Source organism: Papilio polytes, unplaced genomic scaffold (genome assembly GCF_000836215.1).
Source record: "Papilio polytes unplaced genomic scaffold, Ppol_1.0 DF821289.1, whole genome shotgun sequence".
Lineage (NCBI taxonomy): Eukaryota > Metazoa > Arthropoda > Insecta > Lepidoptera > Papilionidae > Papilio > Papilio polytes.
In genome coordinates this window covers 3,614,300-3,621,041 of record NW_013527915.1, presented here as the reverse complement: position 1 = coordinate 3,621,041, position 6,742 = coordinate 3,614,300, and positions in this window count along the sequence as shown.

Below are 6,742 nucleotides of genomic sequence, written 5' to 3'. Positions count from 1 at the left end.
ACTTCATAGTAGAGTAAAGTAACAGCGAATGATTAATGTTATTGTTAATAAAAATATTCCATAAATGTGAGGCTACGATCGATAAAACGGCGGCTTATTGACACTGACTAAATTAAACTGTAGATATGTTATATAAAACTACTAATTTTATTTCATCACGTAACTGTTTTTGTTACAATCAGATGTTGCATTATTGTCATTAATATTATAAATGCGAAAGTTTAGATGGATGGATTGTTAGAGTTTGTAGCCTAAACGGCTTAACAGATTACGATGAAATTTGGTACAGATGTAGAGGATAGTCTGGAAGAACACATAGGCTACTCACTTTTGTTTTTTTAATATCACGCGGACAGAGTCTAGGGCGAAAGCTAGTCAATGCATCCAATATGTTGCCGACGTCTATGGCTATGGCTAGCGACCACCACAATATTAACTCTTTTTGGCATTTTCCCTTATATTTCATTATTATGACGTAAAGAAATACAGATGTTAAACCGTGGTAACCGTCTACATATACTTCCTGAGTGGTAGAGCATATCGTGGTATGAGCAGACCGTTGTATTTTATCGTTCGAAATCAACGCAAACTTTAATGTGTTCCAGTTTAGACGGTTCGACTAGTATAATTACAGGGCTATAAAGCTATAACCGACTGAGTAAAGACGCTGTACATTTGATGGCACGCAACAAGTGGTCGCGTCGGTGATCAAGGGTAGAGCAACGTTACCTCGTCCTATTGTTTGCGCACAAACGTTACTTTGAAAAATCCACTCTATTTAATTCGCTTGGCAGTCGACGCTGTGTATTCGGATTGTGCGTGGGCCGCAGTTTCGATATAGCAGGTGACTGACGTCGATTTTTATTACCAGCTCACATTGATATCGGCCTATTGTTTTATTGCTTTCTATAAGATATGTGATATTGACGTTCAGCTTATTTTCGTTGCCGTTTTCATATATCACTTAGTTATAACAATCCAGGTATGCGTGCGCAACTAGCGCCAGGTTAGGAGTGTGGCAGAAAATATTTTTAACAATCTTTTGGTATTTTTAGAATACAACAGTGGTATCGCCAGTAGCTTTATTTGTTTCTACTTCAAAAACCTTAAAAACATCTCAATAAAAATTCTTAAATAAACTAATGTTGCGAGTACTTTGTTAAAATTTGGGAAGTTATTTATTAAAAATAATCATCGTAAATTCAAAACATTACACCATCCAATCTCAACCAATAAAATCCGAAGCAATAAATATGTCAGATGTCCATGTATATTGCAAATTAAGTGTTTGATAAAATAAAATAAATCACGACGTAAATATCAAGTACTCGTATCTCTTATGATTTATGTATTTAAACCAACGCCTTATCTCGGGTTTGGGCGGATTTTTTTTTCTATATTTTACTCATTAGTCTGCGGTCATAGAAAGATTTAAATTATAAAATATAAGTAAAACACATTTATAAATTTTGTTAAGATTAATTAAGTTTTTGTTGAAGAAAGAGTCAACGGAACAAGCATTGACGTGGAGTTAAGAACCCGCCGCTACCCATAGACATTCGCCAAAAGTTAATATCCAAATGTTGCCAGTATTTATAAAATATATAAAATTAAAAAGTCGCAGTGAAAGGAGTTTTTATATGTGAGAGTCGACGAGCGAGGAATGGCGCTGGTTGGTCGGGGCGCGGTTTATATCTGGCGCTGCACGCGGCGGCCGGCTGACACCGCAGCGGCCGCGACGCACGGCTCGCGACAATGACCACGCCGCATCTGGCATAAGTCGCTCTCTGATGTCCGTTTGCCAGACGTAAATAACATAACCTTGGATATTTTTTTGACGAATTATTGCTGTTTCTATTTATGTAAACACCTTGGTATCGATGAAAAAATGAGGGCCTTTATTGATTGTTTACTACAATTTATTGTCGTAAATTATTTATGTTACATAGCGCTGTGTTTTCATGACAATGAATAAACCAGCACTGGTTCATGGTTTCATAACGTGTTGTGACCAAAACCAAAAGGTATATAAATACAGTAGGCTTCGTAAACAACCTTGACTGATGTTTTAGCCATAATTCAGTTAAAATAGAAGAATCGTGTTGGGTAATGGAACGCTACAGATTGACCTTTTCAAAGACCATGTCCTAAACCTTGAGTAAAATCCATTGGGTCATTGGCAAGCTTCTAAGGCTATTGACGCTTTACAAATTTGTAGCAAATTTACGTGAAATAATTGTTCAAAAATCCCTGAAAAGTATTACCACTATGCTATGTTTTTTTTGACATTGCAATGGACAATGGAGGATATTTCAAAATGTGATATTTACGCTTGTACATTTTGATGTAACACTACAAGATGTTGCCATATTTCGTAAGTGGTGTTTGCCAAACAATGGGTGTAGATCACGATGTGAGCAGCGCGCGCGGCGTGTTGCGACAACTGCGGTTATGGATGGCGGACAGGTGGTGTGATAGCAATCTCCAGGGTCAATCAAACGCTTCTTCACTACATCATTTTAACTGATTCCGCATCTTTTTGATCTCGTGTAAACAACGTTGCCAAGCGTGTTCATAGTAAAGCAACATGGTTATTCATATTTTCTTCTGGTTTATAGAGATAAAAGACTTACACATAATTAAAGTCACTATGTTAAATGCAGATTAAAATATTAATTTATATATACAACAGCGGTTTTGGTTTATTATAAATGCGAATGTTTGGATGGATGGATGTTTATTAGAGTTTGCAGCCTAAACGGCTGAACGGATTTCGATGAATTTGGTGTAGATTTGGAGGATAGGTTGTAAGCACACATAGGCTACTTACTTTTTTAATTCCATGCGAACGGAGTCGCGGGTGAAAGCTTGTTATCAAATATATTTCAAAAAAGTATAGTCAATTTATTACTAAACAGTACAATATCGTCTCTGAGTGTACACAAGTATATGTTTTGAATGAAAATTATTCTGTTTGCTTATGAGTTGAAAATGTGATTGATGTATCATGTTAGATTAAAAATCTCCGATCAAAGTATTTAGGTATTATTAACGTCAATCATGTTAGTCAGATATATAAGCGATGTTTCAAAATAATCACATAAAGACGCGTCTGTTTAATGACGTATTTGTTCAGTCAGTTTGTTAAACTCCATCATAAAACACATTTTCAGCGACTTTATTACGTAGTTTTATTTATGGGCTGTCATGTTCGACCCAATTATATTGATTTATATTCTACATATGACATGTTTCACCGTTTGAATAATTATTTGTATTGTAATATTGTACTCTATTTTATACCTTAAATAGGATGTACCCCACCGCTGCTGCTAAGCGCTATTAAAGATCGCTTACTCGTGGCCTTTATTCTACACTAGCTTTCGCCCGCGACTCCGTCCGCGTAGAACTATAAAAAACAAAAGCAAGTAGCCTATATGTTCTTCCAAACTATCCTCTACGTCTATGCCAAATTTCATCCAAATGTGTTCAGCCGTTTAAGCTACAAACTCTAACAAACATCCGTCCATCCATCTAATCTTTCGCATTTATAATATTAAGATTAAGATGAAAGATGATAAGTATGATATGATTTATGATCATAAATTTATTTTATTATAATCTATAAGAAAAATCCTCATTAAATACCGAAAATTCAGTTGATTCAGATCATAAAAGAAACTCAATACTACGTACTCTTATCGAGTCGTTTAGTATACATAAATTACTATACATCTTTTGACTCAGTCACCTTCGAATGTAAAAGAAAATGGCGGGCATTAAACTTGGTGATCACGAACGTGCGGCGAGGACGGTCTCTCAGCAACACCGTCGCCCGCTGCCCGCTAATGACATAATATTTCGGGCAGCAACTCTCCAACGCGCCAGTCGCAGCCAAGGACACGTCACCCTCCGTACACAATCTATTTATAATCACGGCCACTACTCAAAGCTCACATTGTTTTATTTCTAGCCAGTTGAAAACTGTCCATGGAAGAAATCCTCTAATTTATAACAATATACTGATTATCAGTCGATGGAAGGAAATGCCTGACTTCTTTTTACCAGTCTGACAAAGAGGGTCATGTTTTTCGCGAGTATGTAATTGCTGCATGTTTTGATAAAATTAGAAATTACTCTCTTACTTAAGTTTCGAATAAAATATGCTTTAAGTATGTATAATAAGCAATTTTAAAAATTAGTATTTTGATAAAAAGGTAATGAAAAGCGCGTGCTTATCTTTTCTCTGCTTAATCTATGTCAGACTCTATAGATTTCCAGTAATACCTAAGGTTTCTTTCTTGTAAAGTTCATTCCCACAAACTTTTTCTTGCCGAAGTATTTTTATAAATAATTAAAAAACGCCGTTAACGACTCATAATGACTAACCGCTTTTAGGCGAAACGCCAACCGCATCGGAAGTAATAATAGTAAAATAAAAATTCCACATAATGAAAAACAAATTTGTTAATATCTTTATTTTGATGTCTCGCTAGAGAAGATTTATTATTTATTAATGATTGTCGAGGATATTAATATTAATAGAAAATAAAATTAATGTAGCACTAATTTATAATTTTCGTTTGTAAATTATTTCCGGTTGCCAACTTCGTATCGCTGCGATTAGGCGGCGTAGCTGAGCTGACATTGGCATATTGTCTCTGCCCACATACAAGACAGATCAATGTCAGTGAATAATGATGCATATCGCATCGGACAAGACATGCGCGAGCACAAGGCGACATCACGGTTAAAAGTTACTTATGGCCGGTTTCCCAGGTTTTTGGATCGATAAATTCATGAAATGCGTTTTCCGAATAACGTCACTTAAGTTTTACTCCGTTGATTGTTTCAGGCCAGGCCAATATAAAACTAATGAATCGCTAGGTGATGACAAAACAAGTGAAAACTGTAAAAACCCAGTATTAATAAAACATCACAATTCACAAAATTACCAATGAGACTTAAACTCTGATTATATTTTTATTTTTATTTTACTCTGTAATTAAAACCTAATTTTTTTCTAACAGCCTGCCATATTGAGCAATTTAAAGGGCAACTTATAATTATGGTTTTATATTGTAATTGATGAGACCTCTGTGTTCCCGCCGCTCGTTTGCCCCCTTCTCTTATAAAAAAAACCATCATCGAGCATGGACTAGTCTAGTATATGATATATCTATACTAATATTATATAAAAAGGAAAGAACTGTATTTTGTATGCATTGAAATAACTCAAAAACTACTGGGCCGATTTTAACATTTCTCTTCCAGTTAAAAAGCTAGGTTGTCAGTGAGTAACACAGATTAAATTTTTTAATTTCACGCTAACGAATTCGCGAGCAACAACTAGTCATAGATAAATCTCAAGCTGGGATGTATACCTACTCTAAAATATCAACGCATTCTAATTGAAAAACAAATCGACGTTTACAATATATTTAAGATCAATATAAATACAAAAATATCAAATTCAAGTCTCCATTGATATTACAAAATGTGTAATCGACAATTGACACTCAATAACGGACTGCCGAAGTCATTTTTAAGCCAAAAAATAAGTTTTAAACATGGAACATAAATATCACAGCTATTCTAAGATTGAAGAAATGTCTTATAGTGATGTAAAATCGCAACATCATCGTGCTCATGGTTTATATTTACGATGGGCTTAGCCCTGAGCAAGGAATCAAATATTTAACGTTCGAATTCAAACCGGAACCGATCCAACAGAATGATTTTATAAATATATTCATCGTAGCGATAGAGCTAGCAACTATTTTCAATCATATTGCTTTTTGTACACTTCTAACTAAAATAGGCATTAAAGAACATTTCATTTTTTTAACTAACTGTTGCTCGCGACTTCGCTCGCGTCAAAATAAAAAAGTATAGCTTATGTTACTCACTGATACCATAGCTTACTAATGGTGAAAGAATTTTCGTAATCGGCCAAGTTTTTGAGTAATTTCAATACATACGAAAATCACACAATAGTATTGATATAGATATCTGGTTGTCGAATGCATTGCAAGGAAGAAATAAAACTTACAGAAATTAACGCACATTCATAAATTTAATTTACTGTGGAACAACAAACTTTTCATAAGACTCGCCAAATAAATAAGGAAAACATGCCACATTTCCTTCTGTTATAATACCTAATTAGGTACTCCATGTTTAAAATAATCTCATTCTATTGTACAATAATTTGTCTCTTGATAATCCATTTGATTTGTTTCTTTGATAAACCGGGTTTACCTCACAACTAAATTTAAAAGACAATAATTGTTATTGTTTTCGCGAACACTTTTGAACGTGCCAATGAGGTTAGAGAATTTACAAGATTTTTTTTATTGCTAATTAAAAGGGTAAAGACCTCGTTTGCCTTGACGTTTGTTCTGTTTTATTTAAAGAGTAACAATTACAGTAATATTTTTATTTTTATACAAAATTATTGTAGACAAACTCTTTCCCTTATATTTGAAAGGATGTTATGTATCTCTTTTTTGCTAGTAATATACAAATGTTACATCTTCTATATTATTATAATAAAGCGTAAACACACACTTATTTGATAAAAAGCCCTACACTTACGGCACGCTTTTGGCTATATATTTTCACGCCATTAAACTTAGGGGGAAATATTTCGGATAAATACCCTAATGTGGGAAAGAGACCATAAGTTACTGCCAACATCAAGGAAACAAGATTACCAAGGTTTGTCATGTCATGTCATTTT